Source organism: Molossus molossus, unplaced genomic scaffold, assembly GCF_014108415.1.
Source record: "Molossus molossus isolate mMolMol1 unplaced genomic scaffold, mMolMol1.p scaffold_m16_p_9, whole genome shotgun sequence".
Lineage (NCBI taxonomy): Eukaryota > Metazoa > Chordata > Mammalia > Chiroptera > Molossidae > Molossus > Molossus molossus.
The window spans coordinates 42,738,972-42,752,484 of record NW_023425403.1 but is presented as its reverse complement, the minus strand read 5'-3'; the positions used below and the strand labels follow the sequence as shown (position 1 = coordinate 42,752,484).

General features: G+C 36.8%; 1 protein-coding gene across 1 annotated transcript in view; it reads right to left on the bottom strand.

Annotated features, from left to right (window-relative positions):
* Positions 1-13,513, bottom strand: part of GPC5 (glypican 5) — a 1,298,292-nt gene that overhangs the window by 1,201,674 nt on the left and 83,105 nt on the right. The window lies entirely within an intron of this gene.

Here is a 13,513-nt window from a genome sequence, read left to right as displayed (position 1 = left end):
ACTATAGGACATTGAAAAAAGAAATCGAGGAAAATACAAATAAGTGGAAGCATATACTGTGTTCATGAATGGAAAGAATTAACATCATTAAAATATCCATACTACCCAAAGCAATCTATAGATTCAACTCGATTCTTACTAAAATACCAACAGCATATTTCACAGATCTGGAACAAATATTCCAAAAGTTTATATGGAACCACAAAAGACTGAATAGCCACAGCAATCCTGAGAAATAAGAACAAAGTTGGAGGAATCACAATACTGGATATCAAACTATACCACAAGGCCATTATAATCCAACAGCCTGGTACTGGCATAACAACAGATATAAAGATCAATTGAACAGAACAGAGAGCCCATAAATAAATCCACATCTTTATAGTCAATTAATGTTTGACCAAGAAGTTGCGGGTTCAATTCCGGCCAAGGGCACGTACCTTGGTTGCGGTTAGTCCCCGGCCCCGGTCGGGGCCAGCAGGAGGCAACCAATCGATGTGTCTTTCTCATATCGATGTTTCTCTCTCTCTCTTCCCCCCACTCTCCCTCCCACTCTGTCTGAAGATAAATGCTAAAACAAGTCCTCGGGTGAGGATAAAAAAAAAAAAAAAAAACACTTTAAATTCAGAATATTAAAAATACAAAATTACCAACATTAACAAAAGACAGAATTCCTGAAAGAATCATTTAACCACCTTGGCTAGTGTTGCTCAGTGGTTAGAGTGCCAGGCCATGAACAAAGGATCATGGATTCAATTCCCAGTCAAGGGATTGCAAGTTCAATCCCACCCAGGTCAGGGTGTGTGTGGGAGTCAACCAATCAATGTGTCTCTCTCACATCAATGCTCTCACTCTCTCTACCCTCTCCCTCCTTCCTTCTCTTTCCCTCTCTCTAAAAAAAATCAATGAAAGAAATACCCTCGTGTAACAAATTTTTAAAAATCAATTAACCAATGGTTTTTTTTTTTAATATTTTTTGGTTTTATTTTTTTTTAATCCTCACCCAAGGACATTTTTCCATTTTTTGTTCAGACAGAATGGGAGGGAGAGAGAGAAACATCGACATGAAAGGGACACATTGAGTGGCTGCCACCCGCACGACCACCAGGGCTGGGGAAAAACCGCAGCTGAGGTTCACGCCCTTATTGAGAACCGAACCCGGGTCTCTCTGGACCGCAGGCCGATGCTCTAACCACTGAACCAAACCGTCCAGGGCTAACCAATTGTTTATAAGTAAATTTTTCAAATGTTCAAAGAACATTTAAATCTATTATACCATACTATTTCAATTTCACCGGAAAGCTTTTTTTAGCCACTATAACAGATATATATTATACCAGACTGATATTTCACATACCAGTAATTACCTTGAGGCTATGATAATGTTTGGGAACAAATATCCAGCAAGTTAATCTTCACTGATGAACCATGCAAACCTGGGACTCACTGTCTTCCATGTTAGCCATGTTTTATGACTTAACACAATTACCTAACATGTATTTTGAAAACTTTAAGATCTGTAACAATATAAAAGTTGGCATTTGAGATGGAAAATATAGGTTCTATAGTAAAATAATCTGAAAAGAATCATCTCTTTACAATTAAATAAACAACAGCAAAGAAGAAATACTCTTTATTTAAGGCAGAGAACAGAGCATGATCGGATCTACACTTTTTCAGACCTTCAGTTCAACCTCAATAATTAACCAAGGCCACTTTAGTTCTTGAGGTTATAAATTCAACATCTTTATCATATTATAAAATATGATAAAAAGAGATTTATCATATAACTAAGTAAGCAAAGTATAGGCATTTGTACTATAGTATGAAAATGAACCTTATGCTTTGCAATATCATGTACTGAGATTAAGAGAGATTGAGGAAAATATGCACCTGGAAAAAGAAAAAAAATTATAAAACATAAAATGCTAACATATCTGAAAAAGACACTGCAAATTCTAAAGAAATAAATATTTCAATCAATACATGAATTCTTTTAAGTGAAAATAGCTTTATGTAAGGTGGTATAAAGAATGGGGACAAGAGAGCCCTGGCCGGTTTGGCTCAGCGTTTGGAGCGTCGGCCTGCGGTACAGAGAGACCCGGGTTCGGTTCCCGCTAAGGGCATGTACCTCGGTTGCAGTTGGTCCCTGGCCCTGGTTGGTCGTGCGGGTGGCAACCACTCGATGTGTCCCTTCACGTCGATGTTTCTCTCTCTCTCTCTCCCTCCCGCTCTATCTGAACAAAAAAATGGGAAAATGTCCTCGGGTGAGGATAAAAAAAAAAAAAAAGAATGGGGACAAGAGAAAAGTGTACAGAATCGGGGACAACCATGCACATGACGCGTGGGACAGACCCCGTGAGGGTGGGTGTGGTTCCAGCACTGGGTCCCTTCACCACTTGTTATACTCGGCAGCGGCAGCGCCCTGGGCATACACTGCCAGCAGCGCACAAACAGCAATATGTCATAAATGTGTGATTTTGATACTATACAGACATAATTCACCTTTTTACCAATTGTGTAATAGCTCATTCTTATTTCAGAAACATATACCAGAATAGACTTTAAGAAACAAGAGATGTACCTCACAGTTTATTATTATAAATAGTTCATTATTTCCTTAAAACGGGCCTCTTTTTGTTATTTCGTGTTCTCTTTGTTCTGTGTGGGGTGGGAGACCTATGGGTTATTTTGTTTCAATACTATCAGAGAAATTGTCTTGATAGCTCAACATCTTGAACTCTGAGGCATAAAAGTAGATCAAGATAGCATTGACAAAGGAGAATAAAACCCAGTCTCATTCCAGAATATAGACCAAAACATTTTCAGCCATATGTAGAAAGAATGTACCACAATGAAATAAGGTTTAATCCTAGAACATTAAGATGGATTTAATATTACCTTCCTTAATAATATTAATATATTTTAATTAGAGGTCAAAGGAGGAAAATCACAATATTTGATAACATTTAGGACCTGTTCATGACACAAATCTCATAGTAAGCTAGTATAAATAGAATAAAGAATATCTATCTCAAACTTATAGAATTTACTAAAAAAGACTGCAAGACTAGAAACGTTGGTTAAAATCAGAAATAAGAGAATGATGTTTGTTATTATATTACTTTTTATTGTTAATATAAAAGTTCTACTCAGTGTATTAACTCAAATAATAAGTGGGAAAGATAAAACAATATGCAAAAAATACAAATAAAAGTTAACTTATAAGCTCACTGTTACTATCCATGTTTATGTATATGATACACATAGGGTTTCTATGAATAAAGAGGGATGAAGAGAATAAGGGAAAGAAGGACATGCCCACTTTTGGGTTTTCAACTTTAATAACAGAAAATTATTTTCTGTTCTTCCAAAGGTAAATCATATACAGAATCATGAAGTATCGCAACGTTGGCAGAACACTACATAATCTATAATGGTCTTTCAGGACAAAAACTGCTATGTCTTCTCAGCAGGGCAGACTATTTTTTTTCACACAAAAATAATTGTATTATTATGCTTTAATGCAAATTCTCAGAGGGGAGCAGCTGAAAAGAGATGCTATTTCTTTTTTCATTAAAAATAAAAAAGTACAGAGAATATTTCATCTGAAATATGCCCACCCCCATTTTCATTAACTCTATTATTTAAGATATTAACTCTGATTCAGAGTTGGAAGGAGTATGTTTTAGAGAATTCTAAATCTTTGATTTTAGAAACACATGATTCAAGTCCCTAATTACTTCTAAATTAACATCTACTATACTGAGCAGGTGCTTGGAAAAAGATTTACGGCAGTTACTCAAGCACGTTCATAGACCTCTTTAAGGTTTGCTTCCTAGGGGAGGTCGTCTTTGCTGACCATGGTAGCTATCCTTTTATAATGTTCTCAGACCCTCTAAATCATCTGGAGCATTCTTCATCATTTTTTAATATCCACATATAAGTCTTCCCCAGGACTGTTCCACAAGGTCCAAGGCTGAGATTGTTTTGTTTCCTGCATAGCCCCAAATCTTAGTTCCTAGATGGAAATTAAGGGCACTTTTACTTATCAATTATTATGGGGTTTTTATTCAATATAAGCTGATTTATAGATATAAAATAAAAATAGAGCTAGTACTATTCACAATGCCAGCCCTTCAACTAATTTCCTCTAGTCCAATAATTATAACACTTCTTTGAAAATCACTGGAAATAAATTAGAAAGATCAGGAAGACCTTGGGAAGCACACTGCTTTGGAAAAGTCAACTGGTCAAATCTAGCCTCACAGTCAGCCCTCATCTAGTCTTTCCTTGTAGTCATCATATCCATTCCTGCTTTTGAATCTGCCCACATGGGTCTCTTTTTACCTCCCTAGCCTCAAATCATAGTTCAAAACCCTCATATTTCAAACATATCCAGACTAACCAACTAACTGTAAGTTCTCAAAAATCTCTTGTCTTCCAGAATCTATGAGTTATTCTGAATACCTGCACTCTTAATTTCCTTTCTCCGTTGGTAATTTAAAAATCTTATGTTTTCTGCTATTCTCCATTAGTGTATACATCTTTTTAAAAATTCTTTATTGTTGAGAGTATTACAGATGTCCCTGTGTTTTCCCCACATTGACCCCCTCCACCCTGCTGCTTCCCCCCACCCAGGCCTTCACCACACTATTGTCTGTGTCCATTGGTTATGCATATAAGTTCTTTGGTTAATCTTTTTCCACTCTCTCTCTGAGATTCATGAATCTGTCCCCTGCTTGCATGTCTCTGGATCTATGTGTCAGTTTATTTTGTTCATTAGATTCCACATATAAGTGAGATCATGTGATACTTGTCTTTCTCTGACTGGCTTATTTTGCTTAGCATAATACTCTCCAGGTCCCTCCATGCTGTCTCAAAGGGTAAGCGCTCCTTCTTTTTTAAGACTGCATAGTATTCCATTGGGTAAATGTACCACAGCTTTTTTATTCACTCTTCTACTGATGGGCACTTGGGCTGTTTCCAGATCTTAGCTATTGTATGCTATGAACATCGGAGTGCAAATATTCTTTCTGATTGGTGTTTCAGGCTACTTAGGATATATTCCTAGAAGTGAGATCACTGGGTCAAATGGCAGTTCCAGTTTTAATTTCTTGAGGAAACTCCATACTGTTTTCCATAGTGGCTGCACCAGTCTGCATTTCCACCAGCAGTGTACTAGAGTCCTCTTTTCTCTACATCCTCGCCAGCACTTGCCATTTGTTGATTTGTTGATGGTGATACCTCACATCTGTTGTTTTTATTTACATCTCTCTGCTGACTAGAAACAATGAGCATTCTTCATGTGTGTCTTGGCCATTTGCATGTCCTGTTTGGAGAAGTGTCATTCAGGTCCTTCACCCATTTGTTAATTGTTCCTTTTGTTGAGTTGTATGAGTACTCTACATATTTTGGAAATTAACCCCATATCCAATGTACCATTGACAAAGGTTCTCCCATACAGTGGGTTCCCTTTTCAATTTGATGCTGATTTCTTTTGCTGTGCAGAGCTTTTTAGTTTGATGTAGTCCCGTAGGTTTATTTTTTTTCCTTTATTTCTCTTGCCCTAGGTGATATATTGGTGAAAATTCTGCTGTGAGATGTTTGCGATTTTACTGCATATGGTTTCTTCTAGAATTTTTACATTTAAGTCTTTTGTCCACTTTGAGTTTATTTTTGTGTATGGTATAAGGTGGTGGTCTAGTTTCTTTTTTTTTTTTTTTTTTTTTTTGCATCTACCTGTGCAATTTTCCCAACTCCATTTATTATAGAAACTGTCTTTTCTCCATTGTATGCTCTTACCTCCTTTGTCAAATATTAATTGCTCAAAATGTCTTGGGTCAATTTCTGGGATCTCTGTTCTGTTCCATTGATCTGTATGCCTGCTCTTGTGCCAGTACCTGGCTGTTTTGATTACAATGACTTTGTAGCATAACTTGATATCTGGTATTATGATCCTTCCCACTTTGCTCTTCTTTTTCAAGATTGCTGTGGCAACTAGGGGTGTTTTTATGATTCCATACAAACTTTTGGAGTATTTGTTCTAGATCTGTGAAATATGCCATTGGTATTTTAACAGGGATTGCATTGAATCTAAAGATTGCTTTGGGTAATCATTTTTCATAAAAATTCTCAGCAATGTAATAGAGAGATCATACCTCAACATAATAAAAGCCATATATGACAAACCCAGAGCCAACATTATACTCAACGGGCAAAAACTAAAAATATTTCCCCTAAGAACAGGAACAAGTCAGGAAAGTCCACTTCTGCCACTCTTATTCAACATACTACTGGACGTCCTAGCCACAATGATCAGATAAGAAGGAAAAACAAAAGGCATCCAATTTGGAAAAGAGGAAGTAAAACTGTCATTATTCACAAATGACATGATATTGTACATAAACAACCCAAAAAACTACTAAATTTAATAAATGAATTCAGCAATGTAGCAGGATGCAACATTGACATCCAGAAACCAATGGCAGTTTTATATACCAAGAATGAAGTGCCAAAAAGAAAAACTAAAAAACAATCCCACATACCACTGCAACAACAACAAAAGGATACTTATGAATAAACTTAACCAAGGAGGTAAAAGACCTATACACGAAAAACTACAGGATGTTGGAAAAAGAGATAGAGGAAGATATAAACAAGTGGAAGAATATACCGTGTTCATGGATTGGCAGTGTATACACATCTTTTCATCAGAGGCACTATTTTATATTTATTTCTCTTTTCTTACCTACTAATTTCACCAAAGCCTAAAATGACTCATAAAAAATGGCAGAAAACTGATGTAAATGAATATACTATGCTCCATGGGAAATACAGTAGTCTCTTTTTATCAGCAGGAGATGCATTACAAGACCACCAGTAGAGGTCTAAAATCATGGGCAGTATCAAACTCTTTTTATTCTGTTCTTTTCATATGTGTGTGTGTGTGTGTGTGTGTGTGTGTGTGTGTGTACCTTTTCATGTAAAGAAAGCACTTCATGGTTTCTTATTGGTATACCCAAAATGCCAGCATCACTACTCTTGAGCTTTGGGTCATTGTTAAGTAAATTAAGTGTAACTGAACAGAAACACTGTCATATTGGGACTGCTATACCTCTGATAACCAAGCGGGCTGCTAAGTGACCACTGGGCAGGGAGCATCCACAACATGGATAAGTGGGCAAAGGGATACTTCATTCACCTCCCAGGCAGGATGCAGCAGGACATGCTGAGAGTCCGTCACTATACTCCGAACAGCATGACATTTAAAATTTAGGAATTGGTTATTTCTAGAATTTTTCATTTAATATTTTCAGACCACAGTTAACAATGAGTAACTGAAACTGCAGAAAAGCGAAACCATGAATAAAAGGGAACTACTGTAAAGACTTTCAAAAGTTTCCGATCACCAGAAACTTTATTGACAAAAAATTGGATATATACCTGAATAAATTAGTAGCACAGTTTATTTGTTTTGGACCGTAAGTCTCTTTGGTACTTGTCTTCATTTAGAATTATTTGGTTGGTGGATCCAGAAGCATCTCCCTGCACTTGGATTATATAAATATTTAATTGTTACCTTTTCAAGACCATTTGCAATTTAATTGTTCCCAGGCAGAGCTTTAATAATAGTGTGTATAAAGTGAATATTCAGAAATGTTTTTTGTCAAAATTATATTAAACTCCTCACTCAAGCATCCATTTTCCTAATCTGGCCCTCCATTTTTCCCAGTCAGGAGTCGAGTTTCTTACACCCACTTGCCTAATTCCCATGCCAAATAATTAAATGCTCAATAACTACTTGAATACATTTTAAAATCTCAATTAGCTGTAACCCTACAAAAAAATGTTTTTGTGACAAAATCCTGTTGCTGCAAGTAGCACATGTAGTCTTCTCAGTGAACAAAGTCTCTCTAAAAGACTCATGGAAAGACCAAAAGGAAGAAAGTATTTTGTCCACCATTCCTAATCTGAAAAATATGAGAAAACATCAAGTTGAATGGCAAAGTATTGTGACACTAAGTAAAAATAAAGAGCCTGACCCAAAGTATTTACCCTCTAAAGTCCCACATACCAGCTCCTATTTGGAGTACACTTGGCACAGTTTCTAGAAGCCACCACTCATGTATAGTGAACAAGGAGAAAAAGAAATACATCAACATGGCTATGCTTGGAATGAGAACTGAATACAGACATCTGTCTTCTAGCAGTTTATAAGTGTGCCTAACGATGAGACACCTGCCTTGGTTCTCTTCCACAGAGCCAGGGGTGAGTTCCTCAAGGAGCCTATGCTAACAGCTTTCAGTGTTTATACTAACAAGTACCTGGCCTTTGTGATTTTTTTCTACTAGCCAGTTCCCCTCCAGTAGCTCAGAGGAAAAAAACAAAACAAAACAAAACTAGGTTAGCACTGAATTGTAGGGGGAAAAAAAATCCTATCTATGATCTTTGCTTTATTCACAGTGGCTTCTAGAAAGTCATTTCAGTTTTAGATCTCTTAGATAACTATAGCTAGTCAATAAGTAGCAAGCTGTCTTGGAGCTAAAACAAGGGAGCACCATTCGTAAACCATTTTTGTGTAAACTTCAATACCACAAAGTAAGACCTAAAATGCAAGGCGCTACAATTACATTTAAGCTCTAAATCAATTCATTGTGACTCAGGATGTGAAGGATCTCAGTAGGACGGTTCTTCCAGCGGCATTTGTTTTACAAGCTGACACCACAGTCACTGAGGAACCCTAGAGAAAAATTCTGAAACATCTCCCCAAGTGTGGACAATTTGGGGGGTTTCATATTAGCCGTAGGAGGACAAGACTATTATCTTTGCTACAAATTTTACTTCTACTTAAGAAAATCAATCAAAATATTCCAAAGCTGATCTCCTTTGGTGACTCACATCTTGTGGGTACCAGAATAATCATGGTCTGGTCTGGCTTGTAGTAAATGTAATGTACTGGAATTCACAAATGCCAACATGTACCCAATCTGCTACTACATGGGACATTGAGTTATACAGCAGTACGGTAGGTCTTGGCTATGGGAGTAGTTGATAAAAAATCAGAAAGAAAATTTAGGACCTTTATAGACTTTTTCTTTTTTAAAATTGGTGAGCATATCAGTCATTGATTACTATTCCAGGCCAAAATTTTACTTTATTGGTCCTACACTGGAAGCCAAATGAGTCCTCAATGAGGAAGGAAAGTGCTAAGTTGCAGCATTTGCTGGTCATGGTATAAGTATCCCCAACCCAGCTGATTTCAAGCTATCAAGATCACATCAATCTGCTCGCAAAATTCCTGTTTGCCTCCAGCAAGCCAGCCTCAGCAAACCTCTGCCCAAGGAAATCTAAAGGTGACTGCATATTGGAATGTGTTTGTTTAAATAGACAGCAGCTACAATTTAAATGTTAGATTTTTTACAGAAGACCAAAGGGAGGAAAAAAATCCTCCTGCATGCATATTCAAGTTACAAAGGTTGTTGTAGAAGGATCAGCAGACAGGTGCAGCTAGATAGCAATTCGTAAAATATTTTCATATATAAAAAAAGCAAAAGTAGTTTCCAGGGAAATGCTACTGTGAGGTTCAGTCTGCCTGGGGACTCGAGGGCTCAGCATCATGTGATATGTCCCTAACTGGGTGAGGACAAAGACAGAGGCAGGTTGAGCATTTAGAATAGGACCCAGGTCAAGACTGTGGAACCAGGAGCTGAAGCCCCAGCCCAGACCAACCTGGGAATCAGACATAACATGTAGTCAGAGTAGAAGACAATAAAAGTAACCAGGATCATGTTCCACAGCCAAAGTCCCCAGGGAAAATCACCAGGACACTTATAAGGGACACTGGCTACTATTTTACTACTACTACTATGAGGAGAAATCAAAATAAAAGGTATATTTTTAACACAAAGAACTACTGTCTAAATCTTTCAGATCTTCAAATATTATCTATCATCTATTTTCGAACTATCAATTATCTATCTATAAAGCTAACTATGCTGCAATTGTTGTTTTTATTAAAAATTATCACTTTCTGCATCATTACTATTGATGGGCACAATGGCAAACTGCACCCGAATTCTCCCTTAAAAACCCTGTGAAGTAGAAACTTTTAGTATTCCATTTTACAAATAATACACTGAAACAGACCCGGCCAGGTGGGTGAGTTGGTTGGAGTGTTACCCTGTACACCAAAAAGGTTACTTTTTATTTCTAATCAGGGCACATACCTAGGTTGCAGGTTCAATCCCCGGTCAGGCGCATATGGGAGGCAACAGATTGATACTTCTCTCTCTCTCCCTCTCTTCCTAAGATCAATAAATATATCCTCAGGTGAGGAAGTAAAAACAAAAAAAATTTTAACCACTGAAACACAGAGACATGAATTTTCTCAAAGCACAAAGATAAAAATTAAGACTGCTAGAGCTTAAATCTGGGTATCACTCCAAAGTTTATGATTTTAATGATTTTACTTCCTCTTCTTTACTTTTTCTTCAGGATAAATTTAATAAAACTTAATTTTTTGAGGAAAAAAAATCAAACAACATATACACATCTTTATATGTCACTTTTTAAGGAACTTAGGTAAATGTAAAAGTAATTTTCATTAACATGAAACTCAATGTTTAAGAAAGCAGGAATAAAATAAATAAATGCACAAACATCTAAGCTGCCTGACAAGTCTTACACTGATAAGCAAAACAAAATGTCTCATTTCACAAACTAAAAAGGAGTTTTGCTCTATGTATGATTACATTGACATTTCATACCTAAAATACAACAATAATAAAATCATTTTTGATTCATTATTCTCAAAACACTCACATCAAGCAAGGAAAAGTGCTATGAAAATGACAAGGGCCATAGCCCTGACACAGAGACGTGTTTATTTGACAGGTTTCTCAGTTAGCTTTAGAAGGCAAACTTCTTGTCAATCACAGAAAGCTAAGATAAAGGCAAAATTTAAATCTAGGTTCCTAGGCTCTAACTCTTCAATTCTAGCTTCCTCTAACCAGTTTCTGAGACAATGTTACATGTTTCCTTTGCCTCAAAGAAGTGGTGCTACCTTCTCTGTATTTCAACAGACCAAGTACTGCTCATGCTGCCCACGATCACGCGAGGCCGGTCACCTCTTTTCTCACCCCTCTCCCTCCCTGAAAGTCAAAAGTATTTTAAACTGAGGGCAAATCAAATACTTCTTTCTATTCCCAATGTCTAGTATAGTGTATCCCATGAGTGTTTAAGTAAATGTTGAAAACAAGAACTATTTTAGTTTTAAAAGATTGAGTATTATATCTCACATACACATAAAAATGTTCTCTTCCCCACCCCTCCGTCAAATGAGTGAATTCAGATAGTATTTTGAACTTCTAAAAGCAAAATTTTAGCAGGGCAGCCTTTTGATATTAACTGAAGAAACAAATTTCTATCTCGTCTCCAATTTTATCATTACCATGCATTCAACCACCAATCTATCTTCTCAGCTAAATACTGCCCCTGCAGAAGACCCTAATTCTTGCTGTATAAATTCAATTTTCTGTGATTTTAGGGATAGAGTACAAATGTTTGGTGTTCCCCTTTTCCTGACCCCCCAGATCATTTAGGTCTCATGTAAGAAATATTGCAAACCACATGTTGATATTCTTTACTTGCCCCTCCGTAAATTGCTGATTGAAGGTCCAATTTTATGTTAACTTCTAAGTGTTACATTATTGTTAGAGAAATACTACTGTGATTGCAGTGAAGTGAAAAATGGACCCAGAGCTTTACTTATATTAAATCAAAAGTAGCTCATACATCGAGACAACCAACAGAATAACGGAACTTCTGGGCGCATGTCACACTATGGCTGCTTTCCCCTCTGCCCACACCAGTAACCTTACTCCTGTGTTCCCATATCTCAGCGAAAATGCCACAGATAATTTTCAGAAAGAGGTAGTGTGCAGAAGGTAAACAATAATGTTATCTCTCCACTTTACAGTTTTGTAATAACCACAGTTTCTAGAAATAAGGCAGAAATCAAGGAATTTTCAGAAATGTGAGTTTTGTTGGTACTAATATTTAATATCTGCACTTACTATTTGATAAGCTCCCAAAGTTACATATAACCTGAAGAATGATATAGACATCAATGGATTGCAATACTCAATACCCAATAATATTTAAAATTCATTAAGGCATTAAAATATTAACATCCTTTAGGTTATTTCTTGATTGCACATTTATCTTTACTAAATCCTTCAGCTGCTCTAGAAAAAATTTTCACTCATAGAATGTTAATATTTCTGAGGGAAAAAAGTATAATCCTTCTAAATCTATGGGCTTTTTTTTTTTTTTTTATCCTCACCCGAGGACATTTTTCCATTTTTTGTTCAGGTAGAGTGGGAGGGAGAGAGAGGAACAGAGAGAGAGAGAAACATCGATGTGAAAGGAACACATCGAGTGGCTGCCACCCGCACAACCGACCAGGGCCGGGGACAAACTGCAGCCGAGGTTCGCGCCCTTAGCGGGAACCGAACCCGGGTCTCTCTGGACCGCAGGCTGACGCTCTAACCGCTGAGCAAAACCGGCCAGGGCTATGGGCTTTTTATTTCCAAGCAAAAGATATATAGTTGCCTTGGATTCAGAAAGCTGTACATATAGAAGGAACAGGGAAAGAAGTATGCAAACTCAAGAGATCAAGAGAACATTAATTATGTACATAAATATTAATAAATATGTTTGTGACACTCAATGTACTGGTCTACAAGAACTTCAATATCTACATTTGCATTCTTGACTTGGACAGCATCAGTAAAATGACATCTTTTCATCAGTAGGACAAGATTTTTTTTTACGTCATGTGGTAGATTTGCATGTAATTCCAGTTGTTTTGACATTTTTTTAAAGAAAATGGGAACGGGTATTTAATTAAACAAGTAGGCATTTATGTATTTCACTCTTACTAATTGTAAGATGCCAAGATCAGCAAATACCCCTGGAAAGAATGAATACCTGTTCTCTCCTCTAAAAACTGAGAGTAGTCCTCAGCCCTCTGGGCAGTGGCGGCAGTGGATTCCAGGCCCCAGTGAGAGCCAAAGGGATGTGGGGCTTAAACAACCGCCTTCAACCTGGCCCAGCCCAGGATGAATGAAGTCAGGTGGAAAGCAGGCCAAATAACCTAAATAAAATCAGCCCAGTCACGGAAGAAAATAGTCACCATGTGAACAGAATATAATCAATGGCATTTCTCCTTGAGAAATAAGGTAGTAAATATATTCAAGAAATCCAATTTGTAGGGGGGCATTTTTTTAATTAAAATATAATGTATTTTTTATTAAAAATCTGCCTAGAATGAACTGAATTTTTTTTTTTTAATTAAGAAAATTTGCTGGAGTAAAAATCTGATGTCTCAATATTATGATCACAATACATCCGTCAAAAAAATGATACCATGTTGAATTAAGTGGCATCATAAAGAAACACACTATGTCATATTTCTTTAAGGTGATCATTTCAGCTGTGGAGCGTGAGA